The sequence below is a fragment of the Oxyura jamaicensis genome, chromosome 1, assembly GCF_011077185.1.
Source record: "Oxyura jamaicensis isolate SHBP4307 breed ruddy duck chromosome 1, BPBGC_Ojam_1.0, whole genome shotgun sequence".
Classification (NCBI taxonomy): Eukaryota; Metazoa; Chordata; class Aves; order Anseriformes; family Anatidae; genus Oxyura; species Oxyura jamaicensis.
Genome location: NC_048893.1, coordinates 203039628 through 203059135, shown reverse-complemented (window position 1 = coordinate 203059135; position 19508 = coordinate 203039628). Strand labels below are relative to the sequence as shown.

The 19508-nt window shown below is 47.7% G+C and overlaps 1 protein-coding gene across 2 annotated transcripts in view; it reads left to right on the top strand.

Moving 5' to 3' along the window:
• Positions 1-477: 477 nt before the first annotated feature.
• The window catches only part of FAM168A (family with sequence similarity 168 member A), a 152801-nt gene continuing 133770 nt past the window's right edge, over positions 478-19508 (top strand). Inside the window, exon 1 of one of the 2 annotated variants that reach the window (XM_035344171.1) lies at positions 478-596. The gene's annotated coding sequence lies outside the window, so the exon portion shown is untranslated. The remainder of the gene's footprint in view (positions 597-19508) is intronic. The other variant, XM_035344181.1, reaches the window with a different exon arrangement.

Genomic DNA, 19508 nt, shown 5'->3' with positions numbered 1-19508 from the left:
TCTGCCTTGCAATCAAGGTTGCTGATTTGAGAGAGATTTGAAGTGATCTTAGAATCCTTCAGATGTATTGTCAAGGAATTCAGTGCTAAATAAATTACAGGAAAGATGAGATCCCAGTAAGCATTTGGATAACATCAGCAAGCTTAATGGTTTTAACTTGTTTTCTGAACAGAGGGACAAGTTTGATCAAAGAAAAATAATTTGGTTTGGTGGCTTGTTTGTGCCAAAAGCATCAAGAACTGGAAATAAGCAGCTCAGGTAAGAGAGCCAGGGCTTTGGGAAGAGCCTATCTATGGGAAGAGTCGGGGGTGGGAGGCTCTGAAGGTACAAGTTGACAGATCTGCCCTGTGTATCTGTATTTACCCATAGGGATCTGCTGTAGAAGGTGTCTGGAAGGCTAGTGGAGCTTGGATAGTCTTCATTTTACTTTTTTTTTTTTTTTTTAAAAAAAAAAAAAAACAGTCAAGAGATCATTCAGGCATTGGTTTCAAAGGCCTTTATGGCGCTGTAAAGAAGAGCTGAGCTCCTAGAAAGCCGGTCTGCTTCGCTCTCTGGGGAAAAACAGAGCTGAGGAGGTGGAAAGCCGATCATCACGGGTAGGTGGCTGTGTGCGAGTAGCCTTGGAATAAGCACAAGTGCAAATTGTTGTGTGCTTCCCTCCCAACCCTTCCCATCTCCTGCAAGTAATGTTTCCTGCAATTCCTGCCCGCGTTTGCTCCTCAGGTAGGGATTTAGGAGCTTGTTTCCATACTTAATTCTCACTCAGGGGAAGAAATGTTGAATTTCCCAACGTTTCAGTGTGGCCTGGAGCAGCGGGAAGTAGATTTGGTGCTCTGGTACTGACGGAGCTTGCAGAGAGGAAAGGTGAGGCTGCAGACAAGCAGGGGAGCATACAGACGTGGTGGTGCTCAGAGTTGTTTCCTCAGAGGCATTTTAGCTGTGTACTTTTTGCACGGGGAGCTGAGGCAGATATTTCTTGGGGCATAAACATAAGACGAAGTGGGAAGCTGAAATACCAAGGGCACGTTTGGTTGCAGCAGTGTGAAGGTGGAGCTGGGAGAACAGAGCTGTGGCGTACGGCGCTACCCGGACCTGGCCGTACGGGGGGAAGCTGATAAAGGCTGTGCTGGCACCAGATTAACTGGGCTGTGCAGATGTTTGGAAGCAGATTACAGGGGAGCAGCACACACTGCAGCTTCTCCTGGAGCTGCGAGGAGTGAGTCACCCCTGCTGTAAAGGGATGTGCAAAATCCCTTCCCTTGGAAGGCAGGTCCAGTTTCGAGGGCAGGATTGGGCTGCTTCAAAAGCAGGAGCGTGCTAAATTAATTCTCCTGGAATGGGTCCCGGTTTTACAAGCGGAAGAACTGAGGCCTGGAGAGAGTAGTTAAGTATTTGTCAGAAAAATACTTGCTCACCAATATCATGTGACGCCTAGGGCGTGTGTTTTCAGAGAATCTTTGCATCTTCGTAGCACGTCATATACTCAATACAAAGCTCCGTGTTGACCGCAGATGCAGTTGTCAGGTCTCAGCATCGAAATTGCAGATTTGGCCTCAAGTGTCCAGAGGAATGAGGATTCCACATTTAATTAATCAACTAGAAAGGGCGCTACGGCGAGCGTTGCAAAAGCTCGGTGGCAGAAGCTAGGAAAGACCAGTTCCTTGGGGCAGTGTTCATCTGAACGCGTAACAGCAAGACCATACTTGCTGCTCCTGTAGTTCCTTGTCAGCTGAACTGTATGCCATCCAGCTTCTCCTGCAGCCCTGCAGACAACGATTTTATTCACTTTTAAGGGTGTTTTGGTCCTCGGACTGATTAAGATAGGTGTCTTTATTTTAAGTGACTGAAATACCATTTCTAAAATATTATGTCGTGCCAGTTCTGGAATTTCTCTTTGTGTTGTCCGGCTTTGCAATCACAAGTGTTGATGCCTGTTGAACTTTATCTAATGAAGTGGAAATAAGAAAAATCAGGAGTTATAATATAGAACTGTGTTGATCCTTAGGACTTTAAATAGGAGGTGCAGACCTCTGGTATAAATAGTTAGTGGGAGGCTGGTACGACTTGTGTGAAGCGTTGGAAGGGACTCGCGCTCTTTGCCGTTTCGTAGTAGTTTAATTTATGTAGTGCTAGAGGCTATCAGGTTTGGAACCATCCTAAATTCTGGGTACCAAAGAACAAAGTGATGGGGGATCGCAAGGACCCTGCCTCTTGAGCTCGTGGGGAGGGAGCAGGGTGCCTGCTGCCAGCATATGTGAAGTCGCGGAGGAAGATGACGAACTATTCTGCGTTTAATTGTGCAAATTAACGTGTAAAAGCTACAAGTGATTTCATAGGTCTGTGGTCTGGCCATATTAGAGCTGATTTTAGTTAAAGTAGTTAAAAGCACGTCTTTAACTTCGTTTAGCTTTGCCTAACCTTTTGGCCAAGTCCTCCAGCCAGTTTTTGGATACAAAAGGTCTGGACCTTCTTCGTGTCAGAAGAAGCAAACCAATCCCAGTGGCTCAGAGCTGAAGCCTGGCAAAATACATCTTGAGTCAGACACCAAAAGCAGAAAAATGCCTTGAACAATTAAAAATGCATTCAGGTTCCAATGTCGCTGAAGCCAAGCGATGGGAAATGGGAAGCAACCTTTGCTCAAGTTGTCCATAGCAGCTCCCCTTAGGGATATGCAATTTTTGGACGTTTGTGAGTAATGCTCCTGCGCTTTTAATGCGTTGGAAGGTGCACGTTCACCTTATTTAGCTGGAGAAACCTGGGTACAAAAATACTGTACTTGATGGAAATGTCATTCCTTGGGGTTAAATTTTGCTGTTCCGCTTGCTGAAGCATGTAAGAGAGATAGAAACCTAGGAAGACGTTCCGACGTTTCCTAGCGTGGTTTTTTTTTGTTACAGCCTCTGTATGACATTGCCCTTGACAGGCATCATGAAACGTTAGGGATGCTGCACTGGCTAATCTAACGTTGCTAGCTGTAATGGGATTTCATTTAGCTCAGTCAAAATATCACAGCTGTGCGCAAGAGGAACAGTTTGATGGGAGTGTTTCAGATAGCATCTACCTTGTCCTTAACATGTTTTTGAGCTTAACCGTTTGTGCGCACACAAGTCCAAGCACGTGCCGCCTCTTGGGATGGCCGTAGGCTGCTCTTCGTGCTTTTTTACCTGTCTATCTATCTATTTATCTATTGTATTATGCTAAAAAGGGATCAAACATGAAAAAGATCTTTTTTACTTCTTAGAAAAGTAGCGCTCCTGCCTGCGCTGAAATTTGTAAGAGGTCTGTAGGATCTGGGGAGAAGTTTCCCCAGTGAAATCCTTGTCTCTGTTTTGAAGAACACTTGGTATTGAGTAGGACAGCGCGCGACGGGAAACAGAAATAAATAGTGGAAAATACCACGCCACAAGGCAAGAATTAAGATTGCTTACGTTTTGTGGTTTGGAAATATTCTTTTGTAGTACGAGAATAGCAATGCGTCTCTGATCAAAGAAGCGAGAAGAACTCATGGCTGTTGGAAGGAACTGGGCTCAGGCCCGCGACCAGGTTCCAGTTCATCTCCTGCCTCCAGATGAGCTTGGATAGGAAAGGTGGGCCAGCTTCCCTTCACCTGCCCCTCTTTGCTGTCCATCTTCGCCCATTAATGATCCTACAACCACGTAGGTCACAGACAGTGGGTACGTGTATCACGGTCTCGTGTTGCTGAGGTTATTTTAGCTGGTTGAGGTAATCTTTTAAAATACGCCCAAAAGCATCTGCGTAGGAATAAATGCAAATGTGCTCATTCAGTACCCGTACAGAAGGTTGTTCCCGAAGGAAGCATCGAAGAAGAAAGGTAACGTAAACCTATTTCACCGAGATTTGTGGAGAAATTGGGAAAAACAATGTGCAAACAGCAGCTACTTGTGACCACTCGCTCCGAGCATCAGTTTTAATTTTAATCTTTTATAAGCCACTTGGTTGTTGAATATCACAAAGAAACGTAACCCTCTTGGAAGAAATCTAAGAGAATCCTGCTATTGAGTTAATTGGATACAAATTTGAGTGTGTTTTTTATAAAGATTAAGTGATCTTTTGAACTATTTCAGGCTCTACTTGAGAAACACACACCTGTGTCTGGCTTGCAGAGGATTTTCCTCATTAATTAAGAGCACTTTCCTTGTGTTATTACTTAATTGGGTGTCAAAGGGAACCTGATGAGACAATGAAGCGGTCTTAATTGCATACAAACTAAATGCACGATACTTCACGTACTGGAGTGTTACATGACATGACCCACAGCTAGTTATCATCTAATAGAGATAGTAATTGCTCAGGGAAAAAAAAAAAACATAGCCCGTTTGGTTCAGTATATTGTCAATTAAGCACTTTTCATTCTCGTCGACAACTTTTCCTATTTGCCGGACTTTTATAAGAAGCTTTCCAAGTTAGGCAACGCATGGTTTTGAAGCGTCTAAACTATCTCAACCGCTGCCTTGAGTTTCGGAAGGGATGTGTGTGTCCCCGTGGTTCCAGGCTGGGAGCTCCGAAGTTAAAATATTACCTTCAGCTTTCAGAAACTGTGCTCAGGGAGGTGGTGGAGTCCCCGTCCCTGGGGGTATTCAAGGCAAGGTTGGACGTGGTGCTTGGGGACAGGGTTTGGTGGGTGGCAGTGGTGGTAGGGGGGTGGTTGGACCAGATGATCTTGGAAAGTCTTTTCCAACCTAAATGATTCTAGGATTTTTTTTTTTTTTTTAATGCAGGTCTTGGTTTTTGTGCGTGTTTGTAGATAATTGCCAGGCAGGGCCGTGGTGGAAGGTGTCTGTCCTCGTGGGGTGGAGGGAACGATGCTTTAGCCAAAGCCTCCATTTATCTCTTCCACCTTCCAGCGGCTGTGGCCACGTGGTTCTTGTCACCCCGTCTAAACCACAGCAATCCATTTTTGTTCTCTTTCGCCGGAAAAAAATCAATAAGGTTTTCTTACTTGTCTGGGATTCATGTACCTTCACTGCTCTGCTTCTTCAGCCGCTTCCATCTTTTTATCTTTCGGGAGGGTGGAAACGAGAGTAAAAGAACAACTCTTCCCCATTTCATGTCTCTCCCCGATCAGCTTTCCCGAGCAGCAGGTAGGTGTGTAAATGCCATGCATTATGGATGTAGCTCTTGTAGCCCGCAGAGCTCTGAATATCCAAGTGGAGTTAACCACTTTCAGTCAGCACTAGGCAGAAGAGCCACCGATGGTATCGAAAAAAACCCAAACTGTCACTTTTTAAGTGCTCATTAAGCCTTAGTAGTAGATTCTTCCCTTTTCCTCATCTGATTTCTCCGCTCTCCTTAGACACCAGGTCTACCTGAAAGCCTCATGGAGATGCCTGTTGGCTGCTTCCCAGTAGTTCACCAGCTCTGCTTGGGAAGTTAGTCCTGAATAAAACGATTTAAAACTTAGCAGGGAGGAGCTGAGGAGCTTTCAAACCCTTCAATTGTGGAAAAAGGTCTTCTTGTTCAATGGGGCATTTCACTTGAATACAAAAAATTGAGGCTAAGTATTTCAATTATTGGCATTGAACTCTGCTGAGGTTATTTTTTAGATTTAAGACGAAGGGAGGCTTCATCAAGACAAGGTAAAGCCAAAACCAGGGACCTGGACGTGGCCTGCGTATGACACAGAAGATGACTTCTTGTGTGGCTTTGAACAAGAACTGGAGCTTGTCTGGATGGTCGTTTCGCTGAAGTGGTGTGATTGCTATTTCCATTGCAAGGCTCTTTTTAGGCTGCTTAGATAAAACCTTTGAAAGGAAGAGTTACACAGAAGAAAAGTCTGAAGTAGCTCAGGGTTCTGGCTTTGGCGCCACTTAAAAGAAAGAAAAGAATTGGTGAGAATTGAAGAACAAATGGTTTTTTATAGTGAAGTCCTTGGGTGCATTACCGAGTACGGACAACCGACGGTAAGAAGTGACAATGAAGCTACGTTTTCCACCTTCCTCATTTTGCCACTTCGGAATTTTGTTAATTCCAACAACCAACAGTGAAGGAGGTTGATAAGGAGGAGCTGAATAATTTACTTCTCATTGCTTGTTGTTTTCACACGTCGCTTAAGTGTTCCTGCCGGAGTTTTGCATATAGGCATGGTCTGTGTGACCGCCTTCTTGGTGGGGAAGGGGGATAGAGTTGGATTTTAGCGTTTACCATCCTGCCTTAAGCGTGTGTGTGTTACGTTTTGCCTTCCTTACGTTGGTTTCCCTATATACTTATAGGGACTACGGGGCTATTCAGTACCTGACACACGTAGGCCACGGGTGTGCTCCCTTTTCCTTGCCCAATACACGACGGTGTCATCCCGGGGGACAAAGCAGGAGGTCTGGTTGTGCCGGGCTGCCTCCTCCGGTCCATCCCCCGTGTCCCTTCCCAGCGATTCACACGTTTCCCTCTTCCCATGCCCCTCTGAGGGCTGCAGGCAGGGCAGAGTTATTCCCCTCCCTGGTGAAAGGCATCGGAGGTGAAAAATGCCTGCGCGAACACTTCTCTAATAACCTTGTCAGGGAGACTTGCCTGCTTCTATTTTTAGGATTGTTGCATTTTACATGAGGAAGGGCTGCAGTAGCCGAAATACCTTTTAAATACTGGATTTCTCTTCAAATCCCCAATTTATTTGGCAAAGGGGATCGTGGAGTCTCGCCTGCTTGGGGAGGAAGTGATGATTTTCGCCTGTCCTTCTTCACCTGCTTCTGCAGACATGTTCCGTGTATCGGAGCTTGCTGTTTTGTCCCCTTCCTCCGTCCTTCAGATTCAGAGGTACCTCCATCTGTGTCTCTGGATGGAGCTTAGGCTTCCTCTTCATTTAGAAAACAACGTGTTTTTTTCCCTAAAAAACCCATCTGTGCCCGTAGATTGTACCCGGGCCTAAATGCAGCGCCTGTGGCTTGACGGAGCCGGTGTTTTCCGACGTGCAGGCATTTCCTTCGGCGACTGCTGCTGAGCCTTCGGAGCCTTGGTTCGTGCTAAAAAGCTGAAATCCGTTGTGCCGTGTCCTTGAAAACAACCCGTGCCAGTGTGAGCACCTGGGTGCAGGTGCACGGCTGCGTTCCGTCGCGTCCCAGAGCTTTCCCAGTGTGCCACCCGGGTGCGGTCACACCAGAAGGGTCTTTCCTGGGGAAACTGGGACGAGTCGTGTTAGCTGAGAGTGCACCTATTTATTGGCGAGATGGGTTAATTTGAATGCAATCGGTTTTTATCCCCGATTTTAACCGTATTTAAGCTGAGCATTGCAGAGTGCTGCTGTAAAACCTGGGCTTTAAAACTTCTTCGTTAATTTGTGTTCCGTCGTTTGCCTAAAAGTTTGTGCTCCGTGCTTGGTGTAGCCTTCCGAATAGCAGACATAAATTGCCCTTCCGTTGCAATCCGAACTGCTTTGTTTTGGCTCTTGCTTCTGCCACGGCTCTTTCAACAATATCATAAATAACCTGAGATCCTTTTGCGCTGTGGAAGAAGCAGCGGGGACGTTCCGGCGATGATGTGTACGCGTAGCTGGTGGCGGGCTTCCCGCGGGAACTGCGATTGGGTTTAATTCACGGAGGGATTCGGGTGATGGAGCTGCCTTCCGTGCAGGGCAACACGAGGAACGCGACAGAGCTCTCCTGAAGCAAGCTGCTGCGTTAGCAGCAGGCAGTGACCTGACAGAGACGTTTCAGGTAAGAGATGGTCCGGGTTTTCAAAGTGTTCGTGTGATAATATTTTCCGAAGGTGCCCGTTGTGGTTCCGTACAGCGCCCTTGGAAATCCCTGGGGTGTTTTGGTCGTGCCCCCGTGCTGTGAACGGGATTTTTCCTGTTTTTTTTTTTTTCACCAGGTGTTCCCAAACGCCCCCCCCTCGCTGCTTCATCCGCTGCAGCTTTGTGCAAGAAGATCCCGGAAACGGGGAGAGGCAGCACCTGCACACCCCAAACTGCTCGGGGGTCCTCGGGTCCTGCAGGCTAAGCCTTTTCGCCCTCATCGCTGGGCAGATGGGATCGTCACTGCTTTTGTAGCTTTTGGACTGCTTCGGGGAAGCAAAGGGTACATGAAAGCGCCAGCCTGCCTCGGCTTGTTTGGTGCAGGAGATAAACATCAGGCTCGCTCAAATGAAAGCTATTTTCTTCTGTTCTCCTCGGAGGTGTAAGCGCTCTCTTTGCACTTGGGCTTTGCGCGGTAATTCTCTTTATTTTTTATTTTTTTGCATCCTCAAATATTTACCTGCCCGTTTTAAGGTTTTTACACCCGGCCGTGAGCGGAGAGCTGAGCAGGACGGCGGTAGGATCCGAGGTCAGGAACGCGAGGCTGCTGGAAGAAAAGCTCCAGGCCTTGTTAGGAGGTGTTTTTCTCAGCACCAACAACAACCACGGAAGGCAAGATAGGCAGGTGCCGTTTCGCTTTATTGACACCAGCGATTCCTGCGAGCTCGCGGAGCAGAAAGCAATCTCAGCATCTGTTTGAAATGCAGCCTGCAGCTCCCTTTGGCATGTGATTCATCCAGCCATCAAAACCCGGGCTGGGGATTTGTCTGGGCTGATGGCTCGTTTCCTCTCCTGCCATTCCCCTGCACGGAGACGTGGTGGTTCCAGGAGATCGGGGAATGCGGCGCCGCTGCAGAGTTCCCGGGGGGTTTTTAGGGTCCGGTTCTCTCATTTACGCCAGCGTGGAGAAGGATTGGAATCGTAATGCTGCAAGCTTTTGGAGGCGCTGTACGAGTCCCGAAGAAGAATTAATTTTATGGGTTTTGTGGAAACGAAGGTCAGAGAGGAATATTAGATCATCGGGGCTAATTACGAGTTAATTAGATGACACAAATTCCGAGTAGCAAACCAAATACATGCCTTCGGTCCTTCTGGGCTGAACTGCATCTGAAATAAATGATGGGAGAGGAGGGGGGTCAGTCCCCAGGACTGCTGCGACAGCTGAGGATGCACTTGAGCACCGCTCATGCTGCAGAGGAAGAGGGGGAAGGATTCCTTCCTTCTTCCCTTCCATCCTTCCTGAACTCAGTCTGACCTTCAGACCGATCCTGAGCGTGGTGGGCACAACGCTCTGGGGGTGCCCAAGGTCACCCCACTGCTTCTGCCTCACCAGCCCCACGTCGGGAGCGAAAATTACTAGTTTTAAAGCCATCTAGATGCTTAGCCCTGATTGTACTGATCGCCTTCGTACGTGGCTGCAAATGATTTAGAGACCTGATGGGTGTCTCATAAAAAGAAAATCAGTGATGCAAAACAGACTGACTTAGATTTACGGGTCCTGAGATCGGGAGGGACTGAGGTAGTTGTGGTTTTAACTGGAAGGGGGCTGAAAAAAAAGGAAAATGGGCATAGAATAAGGTTTGGTTGTTTGTTTCCAATGTTAATATTCAAGTAAAGACACAAGGCTTTGTCGCCCTTAATGAACTTGCTCAGCGTTTATGTGCTTTCCCTCTCCTTTTTAAGGAAGTCCCAGAAAAAAGAAAGAGAGCTGCTTCTGGCAGATGGGAAAGGAGCGGAGGCTTCCCCGGAGCCGCGTTTCGGACGGGAGAACCGCAGGCCAGACGCGCTGGCCTGACCCTGGCCGGCCGGGGTGGAGTGGCAGGGGCTGATGCTAGATAAGTACGGGTGGGGAGCCGGATAAGGTCCGGAGCTGGCAACTAGAGCAGGCTTGAGAAAGGAGGGGAGGAAATGAGAGGGATTCCGAAATGAGTAAGGAGCTGTGCGGGGGGCTCTCTTTCAGGGAGAAGGCAGACAGCTGCCGATGCTTTATGCCAAGCCAAACTTCATGGCATAAGGGAGGAAGCGCTGGTGCTGCAGGATGGAGAGGGGAGGGGAGAAAGGGGCAAGCTTTCACCCTTCTCCTCCCTCCTGCGTCCTCCTAGGGAGGGTAGCGGCGTTTAAGATCCATTAAATCACGACAGGTCCTTCTGATGTACACTTGGAAAGCTCTTCCTTCCCGCCTCTGCCTTTTATCTCGGGAGTCTTCAGATGCTTGCGTTTTTTCTTTCTCTGCTCGTGAACTTTATAAAACTCCAGAAAGCCGTTCAGCCCAATTGAACGTGTAAGGGAAGAGAAAAGCATTGTGTGGTTTCAGCCTCGGTCGGGCAACAGTTAGAAAAGTCTAATTAGACTTGTAATTGGAGTGTGTCTTAGGCAATTAGTTCCTGTAAAAGTGAGTAATTTAGCCCAAAGTCAAGGGTCAGGAGGAACTTCCTGGGAAAGCGGTTAAGGAATAACGTGCCTTAGTTCTAGGTCTTAATGCCTGACACAACTGGAGAGGAGCGTGTCCACCTTTCCTACAAGACCCAAAATTAAACCTCCAGGGAGCCGCAGGGGAGTCAAGGTTTCTGCTCCGTCTCCCGGGATTTCGAGAACAGACTTAACGAACCCAGGGGGATGCTACGGGCAGCAGCGGCGATTCACCGAATCCCCCGTTAAGGGAAAAGAAACAAGAAATGCCTGCGTGGGAGGGAAGGGAGAGCTGCTCCGTGGGAGTCCGTTCAGCTTTTAAGGAAACTTCTGAGGAACCGGGAGTATTTAAGGAGCTGAGCTGAGCTGTTTGGGGTCAGGATCCCAAACGATGCACACTTTGTGCCATAAAGGACGCCGCGTCGGACCCGCACGGTTCCCTTATGGCAGTCTGGATGTTTCTCTTTTCCCAATCCTTTTGTTAGGAAAGGGGGCAGCCGTTCAGCCTCAGAGGTCAGTCCAGGAGCGGGGTCTGCCGTTCGCGGCCACGTGTTACTCATTTGCCTGGCGTTTTTGACACCGCGTATTACAACGGCGTGCAGCTGCCAGGTTCCCAGCCGTTTTTTTTTGGGGTAGGACTGAGTGGTAAGGGAGAAACGTCAAAACCTCTTATTGGAGCCGTACCACACCGCTCGCACATGTAGCAGGGGGAGCAGGGAACGCGTTCCCAGGATATAAAAGATCCCGCGCCGTTACGGTTCGCCTTTCTAGCTGTAGAAAAAAAAACAACTTTACCGCGTTAGAGTCCGAAAGAATTGATCAGAGGTGCTCGGGATCGGCTGCACCTGGGTCTTAGCATAACTCTCAGCCCATTATTTATGGTTCACGGTCTGCACCGCGCGTGACCCGCGTCCTGTCTGCGCAGATGTTGGGGCTGGTGATATATTTCACGCAAGCTCTGCAGCAAGGAGCCTGGCAGCACAAGCTGGCAGCGGTCAGCGTGCTGCTGCAGCGAATGCAAGCTTGGAACCGAGTGGCTTCTTATTTATTGCATTTTGCTTTAATAACAGCAGCGGGCTAACGGTATGATTAACAGCCGGAGTCCAAAAGCAGCAGGCTCGTAAAACAGCGCGGCTTGAAGGCAAAGCCCCAGCTCCTCACGGCTGGGAAGTCCGGGCACCAGATAGATGGTGGCTGCTGACCCCGCTGTTACTTGCGACCTGCCTTCAGCCGGCCGTTTGTTTGATACTTAAATAAAACCAACAGCTAGTAATTAATAAAGCACGCCGAGTTTAGGTTTCATACAATCCAATCACGTGAAAACAGATGGACGTTTTCTGCAGCAAATGTCATCAATTCCTCTTGTTTTAATTCTTCCTGCCAGCGAGCGCTCGAGGTGTTTCTTCTTTTTCCATTGCAAATAATAATAATAATAAAAAAAGCCATAACCTTTTCCATCACGTATCTGATGTTTTATAGAGCAATCACAAAGGGCAGTAAATTGAGTAAAACATCCTATCCTTGGCAGGATTTCCCTTCTGACTAAATTCAATATGAACAAAGAGGACAAGGGCAAATAACTTCACTTATTCAGGTCATTTTTCATAAGAATCATGAAAGTTAGATAGAAAAGGCCTATTAGATTATCTCGCCTCTCTTCCATCTTGCCAGCTCCGGGTTGTTCTCTGCAGTAACCTTGTGAAATTTTGCTTGTCCAAATGGAAAAAAGATAATTTGCCGGCTGCTGATGATGATGATGATTTTTTTTTGAGTGGAAGAGGATGGATGGTTTTCTATCCGGGTTAGCAAATATTTTGGACACTTCTCGCAAGGCTCATTTTTAACTCCTACAACTGCCTTCCCTTCAGTAGCTTTGTGCGACGTTTCTCGAGCACAGCGATCTTGCCACGAGGCCTGTTTCCTCCACCTTGGCCCACGTTCGTATTTCCACCCCGTTATTCCCGTCGTTCGAGTATTGGAATAACCCTCGGGCTGTCTGTAACAATTTCACCCCATTGTGTTTATGCCCTTCAAGTGCTTGCCAGGATTAGTGTAGGAACAACAAGAGATTGTTCTTCCTGCATAATGGGAAATGTTTATGGTGCTCTTCAGATTAAAAGAATTTAAAATCCTCTTAAAGATATAAATTTCCCCCTAGGAGAGTTACCAGTAGAGTACGTACGAGTGCTTCAAAACAAGAGCAGCAACGATCCTCCGCCCCAAAAAACCAATGAGACAAACGAAGCCGGTTAACTAACGGTGAAAGAATGCGAGTAATTTGATGGGAACTTATCCGTCAGGTAGATATGAAGCTCGTGTTCGGTCACGAGCACGTTGAATTCAGTTCCTGCGTTTTAATTGCTCTGCGCCTAACCAGCTCCTCAATCGAAGGTAGGAGTGGAATGGTTTAGGTATTTGATGCTCTAAATTACGGATGTTTCTGTAGCATCAACATGTCCAAAGCAGTACTCAAATGAATCTTGAGTTTGGAAAGAATTCATGTATGGGAAATGAATCTGCTTTTCTGCCAGTTAAAATGGACTGAGGACGGAAGCAGTCATTTCTTCAGTGATCCCCGTGTCGTGGTCCTGTAGAGGTGCTGGTGAAATGAAGGATCTCGTCTTTCCATCGACATCTGACTGTGACTCTTCAGGGAACAGGGACGTGCCTCGTGTCACTGGGAAACAGAGAATCTCGGTGGTTTGATGGAGGGAAGTTGTTTGGCACAGTTCCGGAGCGTACACCACGCGGCGCGATCCTGTGCCAGCAGGTCCGGGGACCACACACGCGGATCTTAATCCCTTCAGCATCCCAGCTGTAAATGGGTAGGGGGGGAATTTTGGAGGGAGGACGAGGGGAAGGAAGGTGTCCAGCTCGGTCCGAGGGGAAATGAGGTGCTTGGTCTTCAAGTTCTGGCCCGTCCCCTTCTGGCACCCTGCGTTTGGGCTTCTCCTGCGTTACCCTTGGGTAACGTTAGGAAAATCGGGCAAGTCTGTAATTTATGGACAGGAGGTGTCCTGGGTGTGACGGGGAGAACAACTGAAAATTGGGATACGATGAATTTTTGTGAAATCGGGTTAGTTTTGTGTCTTAATGGAGCCGACATGAGCTATAATGAAGGGAAACAAACCTGTAGCATACGGTGACGTTGTCTAACGTATTTTGATGGTGTAGGTATGTGGCTCTAACGGTGGCACACCCCGACCTTACAAACACAAAGTCTGATGCTTCCCAACACATCCAGCAGCCCTTCCCCTGTCTCCAAACCTGGCGTCCCCGGAGCAGAGGGGTCTCCGCGTTGGGGTATTTCTGCCCTTCAACACGGATTAGGGACTGCTGCGGTCTGTGCCAGCAGGCAGTGGCTTTATTTAAGTGTCCCTTTTCTGGGAGAGCGGTTTAATGGTGGGGTGGAATCCAACTGCCACATCCTTTCTCTCCACCCTACCTAAAGTACACGTATGTAAGGGTTACCTTGTACAGGCTTGCGATAAATTAATTTTGTTTGCAATTACGCTGTAATTACACAGCTCTCCTGCCAATTTGGCACGGGGAGGCAAGCACAATCTGAAGCGGAATGCTTTCCCTCTGAAAAACCTTTCTGTGCTATTTTCCTTTAGCTTGAACCTATTCATCAGATTGGCAAACCTCTTTAAACCCCGAATGGCGTGGCTTGCAGCCCGCAACGCTTACCTATATGGGAGTTATCTCACTTTTTTTTTTTTGCATAGGCAGGAGAAAAGCAAGCTGTGTGCCACCGAGAGCTGCCGGGACGGCCTCGTCGGGGGACTGGCAGGCTGCAGCGACCTGGAAGGCGCCCAGCTGGTGCCACGCCGCTGCTAGCGCTGCGTTGCTGCACGTTTCAGCTCCGTTCCTGCTCCCCGTGGCAGCTGCTTAATTCTCCTGCCAAAGGGAAGTTTCAGGGGAAAAAGAGCAAACTGCAAAGGAAGGAATTGTTTAGAATATCGGGTCTAAACACAGAGGGTGGTGGCGATCGCTGGTTCCATTTTTAGCCCAGCTTCGTAAAGAAACGAGGCTCGTGCAGCAGCGGCATCTGCTAGACAGCCGGCTCCTCGCAGGCTTTGGGTGCGTTGGTCAGCTTCAGCTCCATTTGGATTAAAAAAATATCTTCTGCTCCAGGTTTTGGCATTTTAGTGGCGGGTGCCATTTGAATGAGTGCTTCCCCTTCAGGGGAAGGGCAGCCGTTCGAGTGCAGCTGTGGTCTCTGGCGGTAAGGAGACGTGGAGGAGATGGGCTGCGGAGCAGAAAGTGGCTGTGGGGAGGTGGAAGGAGCTGGAGCTGCTGCAGTATGACTCCAAGGGTAAGGATGGAAACAATGGGAGAGCAGGACCCCGTTGTCCCGCTGCTCAGAGGGCAGCACACGGGGTGGGGGCCACCAGAAGGAGCCCAGCTCCGTTCCTGTAGGAACATCTGTGGGGCCGTTGCTCCTTAGGAAGCTCTTCTGGCCACGCTGCTTGGAGCTAAGGTCACAAAGCGATGCTGAAAGCATGCGAGCCAGCAAGTATTTGAGGAGAGGAGAGTCAGACAGCACCTTTATCTACACCCAGGTGGTGGTGGAGTCCTGCAGGGACTTCTTGAGTCCTGCTGGTTTCTCTTCAGTTCCTTCCTGCTTCATTCCTTGCCATCCAGCTCCTAAGCCCTGGCTTGCAAAGATCACGTTCTCCTTCTTCCACCACCAGAGCTGCTTTGCAGGCAGGTGTCCCGGTTCCTCCAGCTGAAGAACTGTGTATTTAGAAATCATTTCCAATCTGGAGAATCAGGGTGCAGCCCTAGTTCTGCAGAGGGCTTTGCCCCTGCCTGGGTTCTGGCGGATGCACGGGAACGTTTCAAGGGATTCTTAAGACTTTCATAACAGGGAAGCAAACTGCTACGGCTGCAACGAATTCTTTAAGATGCCCTCTCGCAGTCTGCTGGGAGCTCTCAGCAGAGAGAAGTGAACTGGTGACCTGGAAAAAGAAAATGAAGGAAGCAAGATTAGTCTGCTCTACAGGGAGCGCCATCACGGGATTTATTTTGATTCTTGTGCAAGTGCCATTCTGAAAGACTTATGCAGCGAAATTCTCTGTTTTATGCTCGGGGAGCAAAAAGCATCCTTTCGGTATATATATTTTTTATTCTTGAGCGGGGAAACTCTTAAGTGCTTGGGGGAGGCAACCCGAGTTCATGCACTTTAGTTAGCAGCTGTACTGCCAGCCTGTGTGATCTCTAGCGATAGAACCTGTCCTGGGAAATGTCTGAAATCCAGAATCATGAAATATTTAGCGGACGGTTCGCTGCTAATGGGCTCCAGGTTTGCAGCAGTAGCACGGGATCAGCAACCGAAGGCTCTGTGTACCGATGCCAAGTTGCCTGAGACTACCGATTTTTAATTTTTTCTGATTTCAGGTTTTTATCAAAAGCAAAATCGGAGTGCAGCAAGGCAGGGCTTTGTCAGCTCCAACCAGCAAAACCTTGTTGTGTTTTCCCAGGCTGGAGGAGACCTTGGGTACGGTACACAGAACGTATGCAGAAGCGAGTTGTTTTTTTTTTTTCAGCAGTAGATAAATTGATGTGAGAAAAAAATACACAGCATTGATTTTCCTTTTCCTGTGGCTTTTGAGAGGTTGTTAATGCAGCAAGTACACGAGAGCACTCATATGTCTGTCTGCACAGTAATCTCTAATAAATTGACTTTTTTAAAAACCATTTTTAGTCTGTATTTTCGGTGACTTGATTTGTGGAGTAGATGATATCTCCTGGCACATAATTACTCATTTTGGGGTTGTGTAAAAGGTTGGAGGATAAATTTTGATGCATTATCTGTAGCTCTAAACATCTCTCCTATTACTCATACAAGTTTTGCTCTCTGCTCTTCCCTATTGGAGTTGAGTAGTGAGGTTTTGGGGATCGTTTTTTTTTTTTTTTTTCATTGTTTGGAAACCCTTAATTAGCATTTTCCGGAGCTAATTCTTGCATGTGACGTGACCATAAGGGCAATGATTTCTATCCAAGGAGGCTAAATATTTCTTGGTCGTAGGGTCGCTGACTGGGTAAGCAGGTTAGTGACCGTAACGCGCTGCAACCTTTTGGTTCTTGCTTTCTTTGGGGAAAGAAATAAAAATGTGCAGCAGGAAACGTGGCAGTAATCGTATTGATAACCTCTAACGGACTTTGACATCCAAGGAGCCTCCAGTCTGGCGGTGTTAATGCCCTGAGGATGCCCAGGAAGGCGGTGGGTAGATGCTGACATGCAGCTGTACGTGATACTTGTCCATGGTTCGGCCACTGTGTGCGCTGGAAATCCAAGGGAAGCACTTCTGGGACCGATGAACAGGTAGGCAGGTGCTGCCTATGAATAAGCAACATCCGGGGATGTGTTCTGTGTGTGCGTGTTGCCCTTTGTTTTTGCTGTTCTGGGCTTGAAGTCAAAATCTGCAGTCATTAGTATTTCCTTCCCGTTACCCAGCGCAGGGCTGCATTCTGCCCAGTGTCTTAGGATCTATACATCCTTAGCTAGGATTTGCCGTCCCAAACCCCTGATGTTTTTCTTCTTCCAATGTTGTGTTCTCTCCGTGTCTTCCTGTTTTCAATTCTGTGCTCTTCCCGTGGTGCTGCTCAAAGTCCTGCAAAATCACCGATCTCCACCTGGAAGCCTGTCCGTAAGGGACACCGATTGGCTTGAGAACCTTCAAAGTCTTACAGCTTGATTTTTTTTAGGAATACGTAGCATTGCCTGGGGTTAGAACTGAGCTTGGACCAGCTGACGACAGCCTGATCTGTAAGCTGCAGAACAAGGATCCCCAAAAAAAGAAGAGGGATAAATGCCAGTGCTATTGTCACTGGTAAAACATGGAATCCAGCTCCTTTTCCTTCGTGACGTATGCTAACATCAAAACTTCAAGTGATGCTGATAAGTCTACCTTGTCTCTTTTCCTTTTGTGTTCTTGCATCAAGAAGGAACCGAAGGCTCAGCCTGTGTTTTGCTTTGGCATCTTCAGGTCACAGGCACCCTTTGAGAGAAGCTGTTTGAAGAGCAAGACAACAAAGGTTTCAAGAACCCAAGCCACTTATTGCCGAGAAAGAAGGAAAAATGGTTGCTTTTCCAAACTTGGGCTGCTGTGGGATTTCTGCTCTCCAGGCCACAAGCAGACCTGTTCCCATGTTAAATCTGGCGTTATTGCATGGGATCACTTACCTCCCACTAGCCGAGGGGCAGACAACCTGGCTGTGAGTGCCACTTGCACACAGCAATAAAAGTCTGCGGGCTCCGACGGAGACCTTTTCTTATTGCCGGTGCGGAAGAGGAGTAAGTTGAAATATTTCTCAGGTATCCAGACTATTTCGGTGATGGACAGGCCTTCAGAGTAGCCATCAATCAAACCTGGTAGGCTTTATCCTCACGCCTCTCTCTAGCTTTGCATTTCTCAATGAGTATATTCAGGATTCCAGCTGATTGTACTAAAATGTCCGTTTCGTTAATTCACAAATTAACGTTACTGGTATCAGATGGGAAAGTGGGCATTTTTCTCTCCGTCTTTCTCCCTTCTTTTAATCTTGGAACCAGGAGACTGAGTTTCAGGGCCTTGCAACTTGTTTTTTTGAGGAGATATCTTTTTTTTTCTTCCTTCTTCTTTTTTTCTTTTTCTTTTTTGGACTCAGACGTGTTTGTCGTGGGGCTGCTGTGAGCAGAATTCAGAGAGGAGGGAGCTTCTGTCACATACGGCTTGCGCCAGTGTTTGCACTGGGTTCTTGGGCCCTGCTTTGAAGTGCTGCCCGAAGATGATTCCAGCAATATTATGCAGGAATGTTATTTACACGTGTGTGTTTATCCACCACCGCCCAGCACCGACGGGGCTGTTCACTCACCCCTTGTTATTAATACTGATCTGAGAAATACATTACAATTAATACAAAGTCTTGTAGTTAAAAACGGAGCGTGCTTGACATCTGGAAAAGGCTCTGCCCTGTTTGTCCTTTTCCAAGAACCCATAAAGATGTTTTTTATGGCTTCTGGTACTTTTGAATGAATTTTTCTGGAGGCCTTTTCGTGCCTTAACAGGCAAATGCCCGACCTGTATGCCTTGTTTTCCTGCAGTTGTCCTGTACGATCCTTCACCTCTCTCCAAGCTGTTCTCACTCCAGCGTATGTTCATCTGCGTTAAGGAGCACCACTTTTTGTCATCTTTCCCTGTTTTTGAAAATAATCTCGATGCACTGGATTCAGTACTCAGCAGCAGAGTGTGAAGGATGTTAGGTTGAGCTTTATCTTTTTCCAGGATTCAGCTCTGGTAGACCAGTAATCCACCAGAGCAGTGGCAGTTTTGTGCATTACTTTCTCCCACCTGGTTTTTGCTCGGTGGGCAGCAGTAAGATGTGTTTTTGTTCGTCTGAACTGAACCCAAAAACCGGGCTGCGGGAGGTCCGGCGGGGCCAGGATAGCAAAGGTTGATGCAAAGAATCCAAGCAGCCTTTCCGTCCTTACTGAAGGGACGTTAAGTCTGCTCGGAGCATCTATTGTGAGACATAAAATGAAATTACAGACTTCTAATTCTTGCGAGTTCGTGGCATTTATTTATTTATTTATTTTCCCCAAAACGCTGATTTTTATTTTTCACTTTTTATGTACTGTTTAGGAGGTAATGGCTTCCATGGGAGGGCCGTGTACGTTTGTGTGGTAGGCTTTTTATTGCAGCAGGCTTTTAGTAGGTCAAGCAAGCACTCATAGGGGGCTCTTAAAGTGGACTGTGAAATCATTTTGCTTAGCTTTGTTTTATCACTGCTTTGACAAATCTTTTTCTCCCCTTAGATTCCAGCTTCTTAAGCAGTGCCAGCAGAACAGCACCGCCTTGCCAGCGCTGCTAACTTCTAATATTGCATGGAGAATATTTAATTTAGGTCGTGTTTGTGCAGAAGTGCTTGCTTCTTGCCATAGCTCTTGTTGACAGTACCTTGATCGTGCTGGTATGGGGACGAGCAGCTCTGGGTCTTGTTTCCTTAGAGGCAGTAAGGTTTTCCATGCGGTCTCCGCCAGCATCTTACGCTGGGGTGGGTGGAAAACGGGTTGCAGAGGTCAGTGGTTTGATGTAACCTGAGGTTGGTTGGTGTGGCCTTCCTCAGGGCTGATTTTGGAACCCATACATTTTAACGTCTTAAGAGCTTGGTGGGTGGGGTGGGATGGGACAGGACAGCACGGGATGCAGCTCTAGTGAAATAGTGGATGGAGCTGAGGTGGGAGAAGGGCTTGTGCTCAAGGCCAGGACCCCTTCTTGGGTGCGGAGTCATAAAATCCCTGAATAATTCAGGTTGGAAATGCCCTCCAGGATCACCTGGTCCAACCACCCCCTACCACCAATGTCAC